Here is a 21,565-nt window from a genome sequence, read left to right as displayed (position 1 = left end):
GCAGAACCTTTCCCTCTTTTCTCTTGTCCTCTTCTGACAGGCATGAATGTGTATGTTTTCTCTTTCACTCTGTACTTAAGTTAGGGTCTGACTTTATAATAATAATATAATACACAAAATTTTTCTCTATCTGTATGGTTTACAGAAAGGATCAGTATCTAACCATCTAGAATTTGGTATGTTGGATCACAATTTAAAATTAGAAATTTTCACACATAGGATTTTATTCCATTATTGGGGGGTTTTCTGCTTGATATCACATAAAAAAGATTCCACCTAAGAAAGGAGGATAAAAGAAGTGAGGAAGCAAAGATCTTCACTCTATCTTATAGTTATTGACTGCGGTGACATTTTTTTACTTGTGAAAAGAAGGAGAGCCATTAAGAGGGAACCTTAAAGTTGCCTAGTTTTCTTGCTTCCTGTTAAAGTTGCTAATCTTCTCCCTGTTTTCTTTTGGTTTACTTCAGTCCAGATGCAGCCTCTCTTTGCTTCCTTCGCCAATGAAAATCTGCACTAGACCTAAAGCTTGGAGTGAGTTGCCTAAAGATTGATATTGGAAACCATTGTAAGTACATTTTTGTAATACAACTTCTTGTATGTGAGAAAGATAACAGACGTTGGTTTAGCTTTTGAGGTGATGCTTAACTTACAGTAACAGATATACGACAGTCACTTCTCACTTTAACATTTATGAGAAGCAAATTCATGACTTGTGAGATGACCTCAAGTAACAGGATAGGAAATACTTGGAAAGCGCATCTTTAAAGTAGAGTAGTCAGTCGCCTTCACTGCTCTGTAAAGCAGTGTCACAATCTTGAATTTTACTTTCGACATGAAATTATACAGCATGAACAGAATGTAGCTACAGCCGATGATTTGGCAGACAGCTACATTCTGAATCAAATGCAAAACATAGCCGTGTAAGGGCCTACGCGCATCTAGCACGTGACAAATCGATATCCAGTGGCGATCCTTAGTTGGCTGCCACCCGGGGCGGATCGCCGCTGCGCACCTCTCCCACCAGGTGCACTGGCGCCCCCCCCCCCCCCCCCGGGCACAGCAAGACCCCCCCCCCCCCGCGTGTATTCTTACCTGCTGGGAGCAGCTGCGCGGCTGTCGGTTCCGCTGGTTCCCCGCTCCCTCTGCCCCGGAACAGAAAGTAACCTGTTCCAGGGCAGAGGCAGCAGGGAACCAGCGGAGCCGACAGCCGTGCAGCTGCTTTCTGCACCCCTCCAGCGGTGTGCGCCCGTGGACCGCCCCCACCGCCCGCCCTTGGTACGCCACTGATATTACCGCCTGGCTACCATGTGCCCCGGACAGTAATTCTGAATTTGGTGTGTGCTGAAAACATGCAGCACTTACCCGGTGGTAAACAGCAGTGGGCGTGCTGCATGCCTACCTCTCAGGTAGAGTGTGAGACCTTAAGTCAATGGGTGGTGGTAAGGTCTCAAACTGAAAATGGATGTATGCTGGTTTTTATTTTACCGCACGTCTATTTGATGGCTCCTTAATAAAAGCCCCTTTTTCCAGGACACGGTAAAAACTGGCCTGGCGTGCGCTCAAAAGATGCACTCGCACTGCTGCAGGCAACTTTTGGCCTCTGCTTAGTAAAAGGCCCCTCAGTTGCCAAACTGATTTAAATTTAAATAAGATGGATTTTGCTATTGTTTTGATCTCAGATACCATGGACAACTTAGTGCCCATCATCATTCGGAGGCCTTTCATTTCTGAGAACAATAATACAGTATTTTCTGCAAGCTGAATGTGTGACAGGGAGCCTGGTTTAAGGATGTGAGATATCATAAAGATCTCTCTTTAAAAAAAATAACACTAGCTTATTTTGCAGACATCTATCCCTTGATTACCGTAACACATTGAAAAACATTCAACATTATGGAGTTAAGGTCAGCGTGAAAGGGGGACAGTAAATTAATATTGCCAGCATAAGGACAATGCATTACTTCTCAGGTGCTAATGGTAGCACTAAGTCCTGAGGTATACCATAATGCAGCAGTGACCAATTTAGTTGGTCATCTCCTATGTTCACTTGCTGCAAACAAGGAACTGAAACCCTGTCAGGTCATTGATTGTAACACACAGGCCATGTAACCATAGTGGAATGTCACGGCTAACAGTCTGAAAATTAGAAGGAATGTCCAGAATATTCACCTTTGTCCAACCTTTACATAAGTGTATAAGTATTGCCACACTGGGACAGACCAAAGGTCCATAAAGCCCAGCATCCTGTTTCCAACAGTGGCCAGTCCAGGTCACAAATTCCTGGCAAGATCCCGAAAACGTTCAATACATTTTAAGCTGCTTATCCCAGAAATAAGCAGTGGATTTTCCCCGTGTCAATTTAATAATGGTCTAGGGACTTTTCCTTTAGGAAACGGTCCAGACTTTTTTAAAACCCCGCTAAGCTAACCACCTTTACCACATTCTCTGGCACCGAATTCCAGAGTTTAATTAACACATTGAGTGAAGAAACATTCATATTAAATTTACTACTTTGTAGCTTCATCGCATACCCCCTAGTCCTAGTATTTTTGGAAAGAGGAAACAAATGATTCACTTCGACCCGTTCCACTCCACTCATTATTTATAGACCTCTATCATATTTCCCGTCAGCCATCTTTTCTACAAGCTGAAGAGCCGTAGATGCTTCATTCTTTCCTCATAGGGAAGTGGTCCCATCCCCTTTATCATTTTCGTCACCCTTCTCTGTAGCTTTTCTAATTCCACTGTATCTTTTTCGAGATTCGGTGGCCAGAATTGAACACAATATTCGAGGTGCGGTCGCACCATGGACCGATACAAAGGCATTATAACGTCTTCAGTTTTGTTTTCCATTCCTTTCCTAATGATACCTAACATTCTATTTGCTTTCTTAGCCGCTGCAGCACACTGAGCAGAGGGTTTCAACATATCATCAACAACAACGCCGATCTCTCTTTCTTGGTTGATGACTCCTAATGTGGAACCTTGCATTACATAGCTATAGTTTGGGTTCATCTTTCCCACAAGCATCACTTTGTACTTGTTCACATTAAACGTCATCTGCCATTTGGATGCCCAGTCTCCCAGTCTCGTAAGGGCCCAGTCTCCCAGTTTCGTAATGCAGTATATTAAAATTTGAAATTAAAAGAATCTCAGTACTATGGATTTTGTGGAAACTGTGTTACAATGGATCCATAATGGCAAAATTCACTGTTGCAGTTCTGTAATACTATTTCTGAGGGCATACCTTTAAGAGGCAGGAACGATGCCCCAGCTCCAGCTACTTGAAAAATGACAGGACCTGACCCTGTGCTGTGCTTCCCAGGATTTTTGAAGATGGTGTCACTGGGGCAGAAACAAATGGGCATCACTTCAGCCTCTTAAAGTTACGCTTGGGGGGGGGGACCTTGGGTGCTTTGAGGGGGTCAAAAGGGTGGAAGGGTTGCCACTAGACACCAGGGAATTTTTATAATGGTGGGGCAGGAAAGGAGGGGGTCACTAGTCTAACAGGGCTTTTAAATTTGACTGAAGTGTTGAGGGGAGGTGAATTGGATTGGGGGGGGGGGGGTCATGTTGGCTGAAAGGGGCCAATGTAGAAAGCTATGTTTTGGTGGGGTTAAGTGGAGGGGTTGGATTGGATCAGGTTGGGGAGCTGCTACACTACCAGACATTTTTCAGACCAGGCAGCTTTTTTTATGTTCCCATCACCATTCACCCACTGACAAGTAGGGGGATATAAGAACATAAGAATAGCCAACGGTCCATCTAGCCCAGTATCCTGCTTCCAGCAGTGGCTTCATGTCACAAGTACCTGACCAAATCCAAAATAGTAGCAAGATTCATGCTACTGATCCCAGGGACAAGCAGTGGCGTTCCCCATATATATCTCAATAGCAGACTGTTGACTTTTCCTCCAGAAACTTGTTCAAACCCTTTTTAAACCCAGATACACTAACCACTGATAACCACATACACTGGCAATGAGTTCCAGAGCTTAACTATTTATTGAGTGAAAAAAAAATATGTCATCCTGTTTGTTCTAAAAGCAGTACCATGTAACTCCTTTGAGTGTCGCCTATTCTTTGTACTTTTTGGAAGCATAAAAAATATCGATTTAAGTTTACTTATTCTACACCACTCAGTATTTTGTAGACCTCTATCAGATCCACCTTCAGCCATCACTTTTCCAAGCTGAAGAGTCCTATCTAACCCCATAAGCCTTTTCTGATGTGAGAGGAGTTCCATCTCTTTAATCATTTTGGTCACACTTCTTTGAACCTTTTCAAACTCTGCTATATTATTTTCAAGATACAGCAACCACAATTGCACACAGTGCTCAAGGTGTGGTTGCAGCATTGAGAGATATTATAATATTCTTTGTCTTATTTTCTATTCCTGTCCTAATAATTCCTAGCATTCTGTTTGTTTTTTTGGCCACCACTGCACACTGGGCGGAATATTTCAGAGTATTGTCCACAATGAAACCTAGATCTTTTTCATAGGTGCTGACTTCTAGGGTGGAACCTAGCATCAAGTAACTATGATTTGGATTATTTTTCCCAATGTGTGTCACTTTGCACTTGTCTACTTTAAATCTCATCTGCCTTTTGGATGCCCAGTCTTCCAACTTCCTAAGGTCTTCCTGCAATTTTTCTCAATCCACATGCAATTAAACAACTTTGAATAGTTTGGTGTCGTCTGCAAATTTAATCACCTCACTCGCCATTCCCATTTCCAGATCATTAATAAATATGTCAAACAGTACTGGTCCCGGTTCAGACACTGGGGATTCCACTATTCACCCTCCTCCACTGAGAGAATTGGTCATTTAACCCAGAGTAGCCTAGTGGTCAGTCTAGTGGATTTTGATCCTGGGGAACTGAGTTCAATTCCCACTGCAGCTCCTTGTGACTCTGGGCAAGTCACTTAACCCTCCATTGCCCCTGGTACAAAATAAGTACCTGAATATATGTAAACCGCTTTGAATGTAGTTGCAAAAACCTCAGAAAGGCTGTATATCAAGTCCCATTTCCCTTTCCCCTTTCTATCCATCAACCAATTCCTAATCCGCAACAGAACATTGCCTCCTATGGGTTTTTAATTTTCCCAGGAGTCTTTCATGAGGGACTTTCTCAAACGCTTTCTGAAAATCTAGATACACTACCGCAACCGGTTCACCTTTATCCACATGTTTATTCATGCATTCACTGCACCACTTTCTGTGTCTATCTCTATCTGTGTGTTTTTCCATCTGTGTCTCTCTCTCCACTGTAAGGTTTTTGAGACTGCTTCCAATCCCTAATGTGCTTCCCTTCCCCCTCTTTACTATCATGACAATGTAGTTCTCCCTCCATCCCTCAGCTTGATGTTCAGTCCTTCTCGATTTTCTTCTTCCTCTTCCCTCTTTATTTTTACTCTGTTAGCCACTTAGTTGGCATCCCCTATAGGTGGGATAGCAAGTACTTAATAAACTTGAAACTTAATCTGTTTGTCTATGTCCCTTTCAGTCTGTGTATGTACATGTGTGTCTTGATGCCTTTTTCTGGTAGGGACACTGTCAGTATAGATTCTTATTGAAAATCTGGGCCCCCAAAGCCCACAGGAACAAAAGTACCCATTTTCATAATACTAGCCAATGAGAATTTTATTTATTTATTTATTGCATTTGTATCCCACATTTTCCCATGTAAGTGCGTAGTTACCTGGGCAAAATCCTTTATTAAACTTCTTCCTCATACTACTGTTATGTTTCAGGATAGTGAGCCCTTGGTTCATAGTGGAGGGCTATGATAGACTGAATCTTAGTAAGCATAATATGTGACAGGCTCAAACTAGAGTCAAGGTCTGGAACAGTACAAAGGTCAGAAGCTGGCTGCTTCACTGGAATCCACTGTTACACAGAAGCTAGCGGCTTCTCAGGAACCCACTCGTACACAGAAGCTAGCGGCTTCTCAGGGACCCACTCGTACACAGAAGCTAGCGGCTTCTCAGGGACCCACTCGTACACAGAAGCTAGCAGCTTCTCAGGGACCCACTCGTACACAGAAGCTAGCGGCTTCTCAGGGCCCCACTCGTACACAGAAGCTAGCGGCTTCTCAGGGACCCACTCGTACACAGAAGCTAGCGGTTTCTCAGGAACTCACTCATACACAAAAGCTGGCTGCTTCTCAGGAACCCACTGACACACAGAGACTGGATGTACTGCTGGGACCCACACACACAGAGACTGGATGTACTGCTGGGACCCACACACACACAGAGACTGGAAGTACTGCTGGAACCCACACAAACACAGAGTGAATGTAAGCTGAAACCCACACACACACAGACTGGAAGTACTATCGGAACCCACACACACACACACACCGATAGTGAAGATGCTGCTGGAACCCACACTCACAGAGACTGGCAGTACTGCTGGAACCCACACACACACACAGTGAAGGTGTGGCTGGAACCCACATTCACAGAAACGTCTCAAGAACCACTGGACCAGAAGCTAGGGGACGACTACCGACGCAAGAGTGTCTAGGCTAGTGCCCGACGGTGTTAAATGCCCCACTTCGATGTCGGGGTCTGACATCATCCAACATGCGTTGGTGGCTGTGATGCAGGTCCTGCAATGCTGCATGGAAGGCTGCTCCCGCTACACGCCAGCAGCACGACCCTGCTCCTGAGTCACAGTAGGGCCGTGACAACTGCCTCCACTGTGTATCCTTTCAGGGATCCAAAGAAAGCTAACTATCATTTTGTGCTACTTCTTTCATTTGCAAAGCAATATGACATATAACCTTTTTAGCTTTATACCCTGGACATGCCACCTGAAAAATCTCACTCTTTGACATTCAAAACTCACTCTTTGGGATGGTTCACTCTTGGCATCTCTGAAACTATTCCCTCTGAAACACCATCCAAAATTAAAAATAGACTGCTGCAGTTTGTAGTCACAAATTCTATCAAACAATCCTAACCACCTATGTGATAAAAATGTGTGAAAGAATTTTCTGGAGAGGAAGACATGGAGTGAGATGATAAAAGCTTTTGGTGCTCTGATGGGATATAGCATATACCACAATTTATGAAGACAGGAGTTCAGTTTTCTTAATGAACTTGACTTTATTTTCAAGGACAAGAGCAATTTTTAACCTGCTCTTTAAAGCAATAAAAATAGGCTTAAAAGATTGCTGTTTATGTATCACACCTAACTTTTGTGTTCAGTATCCAATCCACACCAAATTTTCAGGACGTGCCAGAGGGTTCAGGGTTACTTAACAGGGATATTTTTCTTGTGAGTGCTATTAATTTTGCGTGGCATGTCTATTGTAGCTTGCAAGAGTTGGTAAAAGACCAGTGCGAAGGGAAGTGCAAATATGCAAACGTCTAGCTACTTTGTGATGCAACTTTGGATTCTGTGGATCATTTTTACTTAAAAAATGGAGTGTGATAATTTTAGTTAACTAAGAGGAACACTTTGTAGGAAAGCCATGTTATTAAGAAATAAATTTAAAGTTAGAATAGGTGCTAAATGGAAATGAGTTTTATAACCACTCTACTCCTTTTCTTCACTTTACACATTTGTAATTGTGAAATAATTATTATTCCTTCCCCTTCCCTTATAAATTAGCTAGCATAGGAAAAGTAAACTCTGGTTTTCCAATGTTCCAATGAGGTCCGTTGTTTTGGGATGTACATAAGATATATCTGCTGGCAGTAGCTTGAATACATTATATGACACTGTGGTTATTCTTAAAAATAAGCCACTCAGGTACTGAAATTAATCAAATTTGTCCTTCTGTTCCTGTCTGTCTGAAACTAGGAGAATGCACATATGCACTTGCACACATGTACACCCCGCTCCAAGACTCAGCCGGTCATGGGGGCTACTGCAATCTGTCTCCAGATAAGAGCTGGCCAGAGGTTGGACACAGTCTGCTGGATTCTATATAATGCGCCTAGATATCCGCGCCAAAATCCAGGCATATTCTATAACAGCGCGTGTAACTTAATTAGCTTAACAAACTAATCAGCATTGATAACAGCACTTAACAAACAATAATGAGCACTAATTGGCAATAATTAGAGTTTAGGCACACAACTCGGTAAGCGTATTCTGTAATGAACTGCACCTAAATTCTAATGTGCGCAGCTCAAAAGGGGCATGGCTATGAGCAGGGAAATGGGCATTATGTGGGCATTCCCAAATTTACACGCGTAGTTATAGAATATTGCCCAGTGTGCATAAATCTACACGCAGGGGATATACGCCGCATTTTCGTTGGTTTAAATGGAGGCGCGTAGTTTTACGCACTGCGATATCAACTAAGCATATTTTACATACCACGCCTAAATCTTGGTGCTGCTTAAAGAATACGCTTAGGTGGAAATGTTTACCCCACGGATTGTTTAGGCACCTTAAATAGAATCTGGCCCAGTATCTCGCCATCCCCAAGGAAAGATGCAGCTTTACCTATAAGGTCAACTGTCGAGCAAGACGATGAGGAGGAGAACGGAAGTAGGGTCATGAGGCAGCAGTGGGTAAGGAGGGGGACCATCCTCTGGTGAATGTCTCTGGGTATCAGGTTAGAGATAAATAATGACCGGTCGCACAATGAGCATTGGTTCAAAGCTGCCCAAAGTTTAATCCCTGCTCTATAATCACCTAGTCAACTCATAACATAACATTTTAATCTATATACCACTGTAACCAAGAGCTCAGGGCGGTTTATAGAAAGAACGATGCAAGAAAAAAAAGAATAATTTACAAAAAAATACAAAAATATAAACAGAACCATAGACAATCAGCTCATTGAAGTAATGGTCCTTACCTAGCAGCCAGAGACCACAGCTTCCTCCGAAACCTGATACACATGCACTATGAATCTAGCCTGTAGGTGTGGTCATTATGTAAGGGCTGAGGGGAAGATGCAAAGAACTCCAGCTCTGTTCTCTACAGTGCCAGAAAAAAACGAGTAGAGAACCATTTTTTTTAGTGCCGATGCTCAACAGTAATAGCATGCAAATTATATGCACATTGTTAATGTTGAGCATTGGTCGATAAAAGACTCAGGTCCCCAACCCCCACCAGCCGAAGCTTTCTTCAGCGCCGGTCTCCAGTGTAGCCGCGTACCCTGCCCAGTGCTCTTTTTTCCTCCTGACGTCTTGCACGTTCCTTTAAATGAAACTGAGCATGCTCAGTTTCATGTAAAGGCACGTGCACAGGATGTCAGCAAGAAGAAAGAGCAGGGCAGTGAACTTGGCTACACTGGAGACCGGCGGTGAAGAAAGCTTCGGCTGGCGGGGGTTGGGGACCCCCGCCAGCAAAGGTATTTGCTTTTTAGGGGGGAGGTGGCGAGGAGGTGAGGGGGAGCGGCGGGGGGGGGGGGCGAGGCAGCAGACGGTAGACTAAAATGTGCCCCCCACCTCAGACTCTGACCCCCCTACCATTGCGAGGTCTGACTACGCCCTTGGAACCACTCTGAAAGTTTTTACTCTAGGGCAGTATATCAGGTTTTTAATATACCTGAAATCTGATGCTGAGCTCAGTGAACCATTGGTCAAACTCGGTATGCACTTATGTTTCGCAGAGCAGCATGCAGGACTGCTGGTGAGCCGTCAGGCTGGCCTAGCTTTTATATATTTTTGTGGTATTATTGGCTGAGTTTGACAATGCCCCTGTACCTGAAAGAGGGGAACTGAGACATTATCCTCCAGATTCTACATATGGTGCCCAAATTTACACGCACAAAAATGTGTGCTACTCTGAGATGCACACACAACTAAATTGACCAACCAGCCAATTAGCGCTAATAATTGGGTGCTAACAATTTATTATTGGCACTGATTGACAACGATTTGGATTTGCATGTGCTTCCTGCTAAGCGCTATTATATATATATATATATATATATTTTTTTTTTTTTTTTGTTACATTTGTATCCCACATTTTCCCACCTATTTGCAGGCTCAATGTGGCTTACATAGTACCGTAGCGGCGTTCGCCGGTTCCGATCTGAACAAATACATAGTGTGCACAAGTTTTTTCCGGAACTTTAGGTAGTCGTATGTTGTTTTTACTGAGTTTGGTAGTGCATTCCATAGTTGTGCGCTTAAATAGGAGAAGCTGGATGCATATGTTGTTTTGTATTTGAGTCCTTTGTTGTTTGAGTAGATGTGTGGGCAAATCTTTTAGCGCGCAACTCAAAAGGGGGGCGTGACCAAGGGAGGGGCATGGGCGGATCAGGGACATTCACTAAATACTGGGGATCCCCCGCCTCACACGCTAGGATTTACACCAGGTTTCAGTTGGGATAAATCCTCACGCCTAATGTTTGGCATGGAAATTGGCTCTAAATACTATTCAATAAACAGTGTGCAACTTGGACTGCAGTTTATAGAACAGTGCTCCAAGCAAAAAATTTTCGGCGCCCAAATTTGGGTGCCGTTTACCGAATCTAGTCCTATATCACCAACCTAATGAGGCTGATTTTCAGACCGCAGACCAGCTAACTCCCGCGGTCAGTTCTGAGCCCGGATATTCAATGCCGGGCCGTTTCCAGTGACCGGCATATTCAATGCCGGGCCGTTTCCAGTGACCGGCATATTCAATGCCGGGCCGTTTCCAGTGACCGGCATTGAATATCCATTTTATTTTTGCCCGGTTTCTAGATAACCAGCTTAGTAGATATTCAGACTTAGCCGGTTATCTTGAAATCGGCCAAAGATGTTCCACGGTTAAACTCGCTTTAAAAATCAGCAGACAGCCAGTTATATTGTGTGATATATCCAGCTAGCCGCTAACCAGGGATATTCATCAGCAGATAGCCGGTTAAGCACTATTTAACTGGTTAGCAGCCTTCTGGCCGGTTAAATAGCGCTGCATATTGGAAGGGGGGGGGATATATTTATGTTGCATACCTGATTTGTAGGTACTTTTTTGGCAATACAAAGTGATAGAAATCTGTGGTGTGCACAGAATAGATTTGCACTCTTGGAAGGTATAGCAAAACAATAGAAAATGGATAAAATAATCAGTATCATCTTTGAGCATCTGTGAAAAACATCTCCCTTCTATGAATATGAGAAGTAACATTTTATAGTGCTTTTCTGAAGAACAGGGAATAGAAGCAACAGGGGTACATAAACACAGTCCCCAAATAGCATGCACCTCTGAAGATGGAGGGGAAGGCATCTTGAATCACTTTTGTGATGTGTACAACTGGAGCCAAGTGCTTAACCCAGAGCTTTCCTTGGCAGCTAAGGCAGAAACACTTCTCTGCATTGTAAAGTGGTCTCTTTTCAAACTGAAACATCATTAGGAATAAGGAGAAAAGCAGCACATTTTGTCACTTTTAAAGCTTCAATAAGAACCTGTTTTTTTGAAAGTTGGATGATAAATCAAGATGTTCAAGGAGATTTTCCTGGTCTGTTTGTATGTATTTATTTTCTGGAGGTTTCCGGGTTTGTTTTTTTCTTTTTCCAGTTGTTTCTTTCATCTTGGCTTATAGCTTCTTCTTCTTCTTTTTTTTTTTTTAATAAAACAACTTGCTTTTCATTTTCTGGTTGAGCAGAGACTGCATTGGGGTGTATAATTTTAACACTTAATAGAAAAGACGAAAGTATGGGAGGGGCTGGGAAGTTGGCAAACTACAATCCTTGATACTTTGACCAGCAGAAAGATTCTAGAGATATTTCTTGCCTAACTGAGCTTTCAGCCTGAACTTTACCAATACTTTGCTGCCCTCTCAAGGATATAGGGTGTAAGTTGCAGCAACAAAGGTTGCAGGATACTTAGGGCTCCTTTTCAAAGCTGCGCTACCATTTAGCGGTGCGCTAAGGGGCCCATTTACTAAACTGCAGTAAAAGGGGCTCTGTGCTAGCAGCGGCAGTTGTTTTTGCCACGCGCCAAGGCTCTTTTTCTCACAAAGAGTAAAAAAGCTGAAAAAAGAAATGGAAAAAAGATTGCACTTACCGCGTGGCCATGCAGGGGGGGAGCACTTACCACCACTCATTGAGGTGGCAGTACGGGCTCCCACGCTAACTCAGAGGTAACCGGCTAGGTAGCGGTGTTGCCCAATTACTGCCGGGTAACCCCCCTGCGGAAATATTTTTCCAGTATTTCCACTAGCGCCAGAAATGCCGTGCACTGGGGTGGAACTACCACCGGTGCCCATGTTGGGCCAGCGGTAGTTCCATATTGCCATACGGTAAGCCCGCGGTGGGCTTACCGCCGCTTAGTAAAAGGCCCCTAAATGCGAGGAAGCCCATTGTATTCCCATGGGCTTCTTTGCATTCAGCTCGCTGCTAATGGTAGCGTAGCTTTGTAAAAGGGGCCCTTAGTATGTAGATGTTATGCCCTCAAATATCCCAGGGTTTTATAATTCTTTTATTTAACAAAAGATAGTGCACCCCATCATCAGCTATTCTATTGGGCATCCATATCACGTTATAATAATTTTACCCTCTGCTTTCTTTGCCCCCATTTTCTTTCTCATTGCTTAATTGTGTTCTGTTTTGAATTTCTGGTCAGACCTGCTCATAAATGTAGAAGAATATGATGGCAGATAAAGACCGTAAAGCCCATTTACTCAGACTAAATTCAACTTTATGCAGTGACCTGAAGCCCAGTTGATCTCTGGCTTTCTCTTACTTCTTCACAACTAGAATTTCTCTGAGCTTATCTTATCTGTCCTTTTATTTAATTGTCATTCCTTGCTTACTGTTTTATATTAGAACTGTAAACCATTCTGACCTGCATATCAGAAAGAGCAGTGTATCACGCTTATTAATAAACATAAACGCTTTTGTGAAGAAATATTTTATAATTTTACTCTTGAGCATGCCTATTGGGGCCTCATATGACCTCTTGTCCTAGAATTTCCTTTGTACTAAAAAAGTTTGATACTTGTGCATTGTCTATTGCTTATGTTTGGCTTATTCTTGCTGTACACTGCCTTAAGTGAATTCCTTCAAAAAGGAAGTAAATAAATCCTAATAAATACATTTAAATTAAATAAATAAATAAATTATTTTATGAAGTATTTGGTTGGTTCTGTCATACCCCTGTGAAGGGGTTTATAGATCACTGCCCCTCACCCTTAAGAACAGTCCCTCCGATAGCCAGGGCCACCTTAAGAGCACAGGTCCTGCCCCGGGAGGAAATGAGCCGGGAGGGGTGGAGCCCAGTCTTGGTAATATATGACAGGGCTTACCTGAAAAGGAGGCCTAGTCTTGTATACGCCCAAGACTGGGCTTTGCCCCTCCTGATTCACTTCCTCCTGGGAAGGGACCCATACTCTTAAGGTGACCTTGGTGATTGGAGGGGACTGTTCTTAAGTACATAAGTACATAAGTAGTGCCATACTGGGAAAGACCAAAGGTCCATCTAGCCCAGCATCCTGTCACCGACAGTGGCCAATCCAGGTCAAGGGCACCTGGCACGCTCCCCAAACGTAACAACATTCCAGACAAGTTATACCTAAAAATGCGGAATTTTTCCAAGTCCATTTAATAGCGGTCTATGGACTTGTCCTTTAGGAATCTATCTAACCCCTTTTTAAACTCCGTCAAGCTAACCGCCCGTACCACGTTCTCCGGCAACGAATTCCAGAGTCTAATTACACGTTGGGTGAAGAAAAATTTTCTCCGATTCGTTTTAAATTTACCACACTGTAGCTTCAACTCATGCCCTCTAGTCCTAGTATTTTTGGATAGCGTGAACAGTCGCTTCACATCCACCCGATCCATTCCACTCATTATTTTATACACTTCTATCATATCTCCCCTCAGCCGTCTCTTCTCCAAGCTAAAAAGCCCTAGCCTTCTCAGCCTCTCTTCATAGGAAAGTCGTCCCATCCCCACTATCATTTTCGTCGCCCTTCGCTGTACCTTTTCCAATTCTACTATATCTTTTTTGAGATACGGAGACCAGTACTGAACACAATACTCCAGGTGCGGTCGCACCATGGAGCGATACAACGGCATTATAACATCCGCACACCTGGACTCCATACCCTTCCTAATAACACCCAACATTCTATTCGCTTTCCTAGCCGCAGCAGCACACTGAGCAGAAGGTTTCAGCGTATCATCGACGACGACACCCAGATCCCTTTCTTGATCCGTAACTCCTAACGCGGAACCTTGCAAGACGTAGCTATAATTCGGGTTCCTCTTACCCACATGCATCACTTTGCACTTGTCAACATTGAACTTCATCTGCCACTTGCACGCCCAATCTCCCAGTCTCGCAAGGTCCTCCTGTAATCGTTCACATTCCTCCTGCGACTTGACGACCCTGAATAATTTTGTGTCATCGGCGAATTTAATTACCTCACTAGTTATTCCCATCTCTAGGTCATTTATAAATACATTAAAAAGCAACGGATGTAATGGGTCAGTTCAGCAAGCTGAAGAGTAGTAAATCACCGGGACCTGATGGTATTCATCCCAGAGTATTAATAGAACTAAAAAATGAACTTGCGGAGCTACTGTTAGAAATATGCAATCTGTCCCTAAAATCGAGTGTAGTACCGGAAGACTGGAGGGTAGCCAATGTTACTCCGATTTTTAAGAAGGGTTCCAGAGGAGATCCGGGAAATTATAGACCGGTGAGTCTGACGTCGGTGCCGGGCAAGATGGTGGAGGCTATTATTAAGAATAAAATTGCAGAGCATATACAAAAACATGGACTGATGAGGTGGCCCAGGCTTCAGTTCCATAATCATGACCTGGTTGAGGTAAGCCAATTGTTATTGTCAGACTGAACCTTGTAAAGTTTTGCTTTGAGGTCTGGCTAGAGCCAGACCCAAACCTTGGCAGAGAACCAAGAACTATTCAGCAGCATTTGGGGTGTGGCAACCTTGGCAGTCGCAAACTGTGTTTGGCCTACCACCGGAAGCTTGCTTATAGCTGAATATACTGGACTGTAGAAGTGTCTTAGCCTGTATCTCGGGCCCTGTGAAAGGAACTGGCCCGAGCATTCCTTTGAATAAATACTTATTTTTTTGGTTTCACCGTTTGCCCAGTGGTGTTATTTACCGGCCTACTCCCCAACCCTCACTCTGGATCTCACAGCCCCCTTCTACTTTACGTTGATACATTTTTGGAGGACTGGAGGAGTAGCCTAATGGTTAGTGCAGCAGCCTGAGAACCAGGTGAACTGGGTTCATTTCCCACTTCAGCTCCTTGTGACTCTCCATAATAACACACCATTGCTCCAGGTACAAAATAAGTACTTGCATATAATATGTAAACTGATTTGGTTGTAACCACAGCAAGGCAGTATATCAAATCCCCTCCCCTTTCCCTTTTATTAAACTAAATTAATATTTTTATGACTAGCATTTGGGAGATAAAACCCCCTTCCTCAGGTCAGGATAGAATAAGCCAAAGATGACAATGCTAGAAGTTATAAGTGAATTATACAAGCGTTCCAATGATATTATGAAGCATTGGAGCCGACTCTGTGGGTGCTTGAGCACCCCCAATATTGAGAAAATTCCTTGTATGTGTCCAGGGAGGGGTCATTTCCATTGGGCTTAGCACCCCCAATAATTTTGAAAAGTTGGCTCCTATGTTATGAAGAGAAGTAGAAGTAAGTTAGGAGAAGAAGAGAGGATCCCAAAGTGACAAAACACTTGCGGGTCGATATTGAGCTGGCAGCAGTCACATTTTTTGTAAGTGCTAACTGCTGTCAACTAAATTACACTTGGATATTCAATGCTGGAACAGCAAACAGACAGCAATGGTGACCAAGAAAGTCCCAAAACAATGGTGCGGTGCAGAAATGTATTAATAGGTATCAGTGGCTCAACAAGAGCCGTGTTTTGGTCATAAGGCCTTCCTCAGGAACCAATACCAAAGATTACACAATAGTCTAATATCGTGTAATGAACATGAACAACTGCACCAATATTGCACATCAAAAGAGATTCCACCTTTAAGTAGCTCTTTTTTGTAGCCTGTTTTTAGGACAGAAAGCAAACCCCGGTCTTATTTATCAATCAACATGCCAACAGAAAACTGGACAAAGCAGAGACCTGTATAATGCAGTATTGAAATAGAGTAGTTGGCAATAGATTTGAGTATATAAGAATAAGGAAGGCGGAAGTAAGATTTGTGTTTTTGTTGTTAGTGTTTTATAAGAATAGATGCAGGAAATTCACACTAATAGTTCCGAAACAGAAACCATACAGTTAGCAGAATATCTCAAGGCAAAAACCAGTTAGTTAACTATGTGCATATCATATATAACACATACCCCTAGCTATTCACAAATATTCAGCGGCCGATAGCTGGTTATCTCCCGCTGAATATTCCTGGTTAGTGTTTAGTGGCTAACCAGTTATATCACGCGATATAACCAGCTATCTGCTAATATTCAGCGTATTGCCGGCTGAGATTGGCGGGCAAATCAGGCTGCCGATATAGCAGGCCTAGCTTGGTATGTTTAAACTTAACCAGCTAGCGCGAAGTACTGGCTTTGCCCAGTTATGTTTAAACTGACCAAAAATGAAATGGATATTCAGTGCAGGTCACCGGAAACAACCTGGCATTGAATATTCGGCCTCACCGCCGACTGTGAGAGTTAGCTGGGCCGCCTTCCGCAATTTGAATATTGGCCCCATGTTTTGTGGGTGGGCATGCACAGCAGTAGCATCTGGGCAGAACACAATGTGCATAACTTACAGAATATTGTATGTTGCATACTTATTGCCAGAGTGGAGTGGAGGAGTTGCCTAGTGGTTAGGGTGGTGGACTTTGGTTCTGAGGAACTGAGTTCAATTCTCCCCTCCGGCACAGGCAGCTCCTTGTGACTCTGGGCAAGTCACTTAACCCTCCATTGCCCCATGTAAGCTGCATTGAGCCTGCCATGAGTGGGAAAGCATGGGGTACAAATGTAACAAAACAAAAAAAAAACTTAGGTGCATACATTCCAGCCCAATGGCTGGAATAAATGCTTGCACCTAAATTATAGGTGTATATCTTTGCTGTTACACTAGTATTCTATAAAGTAGGGGTTCTTGACCTTTTTTGGTACCACATCGCTAACATGTCACTAAAATTACAATAGTACGCAATTAAAATACAAAAGAAGTCCCACTTAAAGCTACAATGCTACATAATTGGGTTGATATTCAAAGTGATTTAATTGGCCAGAAACAGCTCGTTTCCAGGTAAATCATTTGTTCGGGTCTAACCGGTCATTTTCAGTAGCACATAACCAGTTACTACGGTTAACACTTATGTCAAAATCTGGTATTTGGGGAGGGGGAGTGCAGTCAGCTCTTGGCCGTTTAAGTGCCAATATTCAGCAGTTTACCAGTCAAGGTAACCACATAAATAGGATTGCATAAAAGTCAGTCCTGTCTTTATCCAGGGCCCCTTAGTTAAGTGCTGAATATCGCACTTAACCAGTTATGCTTTAGCCAACTCCACAAACCAGGAAATTAAATGCCGAAGCCTGGTCATGGCCTGACATTGAATTTCCGGGTGTAACACTGGCGGCTGAATATCAACCTCAATGTTGTTGAATAAATTGACTATTTACGAACATCATGAGATACACTGACAGAGACGGACGTATGTTAGTCCCTCTCCTTCCTGCCCTACACTGGCAATTTTAAACACGCAAAATGGGCCAAATTATTAGAGGGTGCAGCAGATAGTTCTGGACAAATACCTGGATCCTTGCAGGAATGAGATGTCCGGTAGAAAAAAGATAGCTCTAGGCTAAGAAACGGAGAAGACAAGATGGGGATTGCAGAGCTGTCAAGTGCCCCAGCTTTCACAGAGCACCAACTGATGCAGCTGATTTCTGCTGTCACAAAAGCTTTAAAGCCTAGGTTAGGGTTTCAACTATAGAGGGCATGGAAGAGAATACATTGCAGGCTCTGGAGGCCCTGGAAAAGCAAGTACGCACACAAGCAGAACATCTAGACGAATTGGAAAATTGATCCCGCAGGAGCAATAACTATCGAAGGCATACCAGAAACAGTACCTGAACGTACATTGGGGCCATTATTGGAGCGTTGGCTAATTGCAGAATTTGCTGTATCTTCTGTGTTTGGAGCATGTTCATTGGCTAGGCCACCTGCAAGAAGGTAGGCAAAAACCTTGATTAGTGATTGCAAAGATACTTAACTACCAGCATAAGTTAGAAATCTTAAGGGGTTTTAAACAAAAACGAGACTCGCTAAAATATGAAGGGCAGTCAATTTTATTATTCCAACATTATTCACTAGCAGTGCAGGGCCGCTGGTGGAAGTTAATGCCAGTTTGTACTCGGTGTCATGTGAAAGAACTCCGCTTTACCCGCTATATCCCGCATTATTGAAGATATTTATCAACGGTCAGTGGTGTACATTTGAAGCACCATCTGTAACATTGGCCTGCATTATTAAAATAGAGACTTGCATGCGTCAGTTCAGAGCTAAATATGCACTGAATCTTTGGGTGTTGTCCAGAGACTTAATATGAGCTTGCTTTTCAGATAGTTCTATTTAGTTACAGTATTCTTGTCCTTTTCTGGGTTTGGGGTGGCAGAACCCCTAGTATCATCAACAATTGAGTGGGTGAGATAATGTGGGTTGTTCTAGTTAGGTATGTTGAGGGAAAGGGGGAATTGGGTGTGTATGGCGGGTGACATTAGAGGGAGAGATCGCCCGTGGACTAGGGGGAGGGGAGTGAAGGGAGAGATGCTGAACCATGGACAGGAGGAAGTGAAGGGGAGAGATAGGGGGAGGGGAGTGAAGGGAGAGATGCTGAACCATGGACAGGAGGAAGTGAAGGGGAGAGATATTTACCAGGGAGAGTGGAAGAGAGAAGTTGAAATGCTGGACCACAGGAGAGGATGGGCACCAGCTCCTGAATATGTGTGAAGAAGGGACCTCGGCATGTGAGCGTTTGAGGACAGTTAAATACATGTGACTTGATATGTCTGGTACACCAACCTTCAAACTATAGTTCATTGAACTTGCCTAACTGCTGTAGCTGCCAGAGCAGAGCAGAGTGGTGTACAAACCTAAAAAAACATACGTAAAGAGGAAAAGAACTACAAATTATGATAGGAAAGAGGAAGTATCACACAAAGAAAGAAAAAAAAGGCATCGTCATTCAGAAAGAGGTATTAGAGCACACAGTCAAAAGCAGAGATGACTCGGCCCGACTGGGCAGCAGCAGCCTCTAGTCAAAACTCTAGTCAACTACACGCTATCAGACATATATGCATAGTTGAAGAATAGTACTCAGGCACATATTTGGCACGCATGCACACATAATCTAAACATTTATGCATGTAACTAGTGTGGAAATGCTAGTGCCTACTTATAGAATCACTCCATTGTGGGCAGTATTATGACAGGATGCCTGTTTTGAAAAACCAAGAAGGTGCCTATTTGAAGGGAATTTTTGAAGGTAAAAAGGGGCCTTCTTTTGAAGCTTTTTCCGTGTGCCTACTTTTTACACTTATAGAACACCCTATGCATTTTTATAAGAGCCCTTTTCTGCTTGTAAAATAGACTTTTTGTTTGAAAGCTACTTTATAAAATTAGCCCTTGTGAGCCCAATATTCAGCCTGCGGCAATTAGCATTTTGATGGCAGCCGCCAGCATTATACCCAGAAATTCAATGCTAGGTCACATCCCGGCTTCGGCATTGAATTTCCAAGTATAGTGAGTTGGCAAAACATAGCTGGTTAAATGCAATATTCGGCACTTAACCAGCTATGAAGAACCGCATAAAGATAGGACTGCATTTTATGTTGTCCTATTTTGTGGTTATTTTATCTGGCTAAGTGTTCCCAGAATGCTCCCAAAATATCCAGTTTTGGCTTGGGTAATAACCACCACCAGCAGTTGGTGTGAGAGACTTTGTGATTATTGAGAGTGATATTTGTTGCTGCTTTAAAGTGCTATAGTGGGAGAGATTTTCGGTTGGGCGTTTGACTCCTGACGCAGGTCTAGTGGCCGAAACATGACCCATGTTGAGTCGAGCCTAGTTTTCAATAAAAGATATTTATCAGCTCCCTATCAATTTTCAGTATGCAATTTTGTCGTCTTCACTGTGGTTTCTTGGCGCGATTGGGTGCTAACCAGGCATTTTCAGTGGCACTGTCCAGTTAAATGCCACTGAAAAAGACAGTTAGCCCCAGACAGCCTCTCCTAGCTATTTAAATCATTTGGAATATTGGGCCATGTATTTTCTAGAACTAGTCACTTCACTTTCTTGTGCTCAAACATTGACAACTGAGACCTGTGGGCACTACAGATTTTTAATAGATGCAAATAAAATTGCTTTTAGTTTTCTTTTATTATGTTTTCAGGTCCTGACCTGTCAGGGAATCTCAGTGTTTCTACTTTTCTTTGCTGTTTGGGTTTCTGTTTTGCAGTGGGCATTTTAATTGACTCCTTTATGGGCCTCCTCTCTGCCTGAAGCTGTACAGGGTGATGCTGCAGAAAAACAGTAGGACATATCTGCTTTTTCCCTACTTTACTTCAGTATGTGGTGATATGAATTTTTACTACTGAAGTGCAATCATAATCTCATCCTTCTGATCATTTTTCTGAAGTACGCAACAGCCATCTGTTGCTTTGCCTTGCCTTTTATATTTTCCCATTGCACCTGTTGAATTCAAAATTTGCTGCTTTTATATGTCATCCTGACTGTGTTTAAATCATTCCCAAATCTTTTATGTTGGACACCTTTAAAAAAATATGACAAAATTGCAATATTCAAAAGGGTTGAAAAAAAATCATAGGTTCCAATACACACAGTTTTGGTTGGTTTGTCCTCCTATCACAACTTTGAAAGTGTAAACATTGTAACCCTAATACTTCTCAATTACCAGATACCACCAAAGGGTCTTAATCTTATGACCTCTACCAGAGGTGTATCTACCATTGAGTGAGCCAAGCGGTAGGGGACACCTGCTGCTGGACTGAAGTGCCCTCCTCCAGCCTGATTCCCATCTCACTGCTCTGCAGTCCAGCATCTCTCTTTCTCCTTTCCCTGCCCTTGTCTCCCTCTCCCCTACTCCCTCAAAAAAAAAAGGCAGAAAGGAAACAATGGAATCAAAGCAAATGAAAAAATAAAATGTTCAGACCATAAACATAGAAAAAAAAGTATTTTATTCTGAATTTATTAATTGGAATACATCAGCTTTGGGAAATGTGCATCTCTGACACCTTGCATTTCAGTTTATCTTTCACTATTTTTGCTGTACATACAAAGCCTGACTTACTGAGGTTTTCAGTTCTGTTTTGTGGGGTTTTCTCCATGTCTCTGTTAGCGATGTGTGGTCCCTTGTTTCATGTTTGTTGAGGGTCTGTCTGTGTTTTGCAACTGTGACTAAGGTGTGATATTCTACTAGCATGTAGTTTATGTGTAGAGATGTGGAGGAGTAGCCTAATGGTTCGTGCAGCGGGCTTTGATCCTGGCAAAATGGGTTTAATTCCCACTGCAGCTCCTTGTGACCTTGGTCAAGTCACTTAACCCTCCATTGCCCCAGGTACAAAAACTTAGATTGTGAGCCCCCTAGGGACAGAGAAAGTACCTGCATATAATGTGT

General features: G+C 43.0%; 1 protein-coding gene across 1 annotated transcript in view; it reads left to right on the top strand.

Annotated features, from left to right (window-relative positions):
• The first annotated feature begins 502 nt into the window (after window positions 1-502).
• Window positions 503-21,565, top strand: part of ZBTB20 (zinc finger and BTB domain containing 20) — a 150,118-nt gene continuing 129,055 nt past the window's right edge. The window contains exon 1 of the mRNA XM_030204955.1: window positions 503-565. The gene's annotated coding sequence lies outside the window, so the exon portion shown is untranslated. The remainder of the gene's footprint in view (window positions 566-21,565) is intronic.

This window comes from Microcaecilia unicolor, chromosome 5 (assembly GCF_901765095.1).
Source record: "Microcaecilia unicolor chromosome 5, aMicUni1.1, whole genome shotgun sequence".
In the NCBI taxonomy this organism is placed as follows: domain Eukaryota; kingdom Metazoa; phylum Chordata; class Amphibia; order Gymnophiona; family Siphonopidae; genus Microcaecilia; species Microcaecilia unicolor.
The sequence above is the reverse complement of the archived record's forward strand: the minus strand, read 5'-3'. Positions and strand labels throughout refer to the sequence as shown.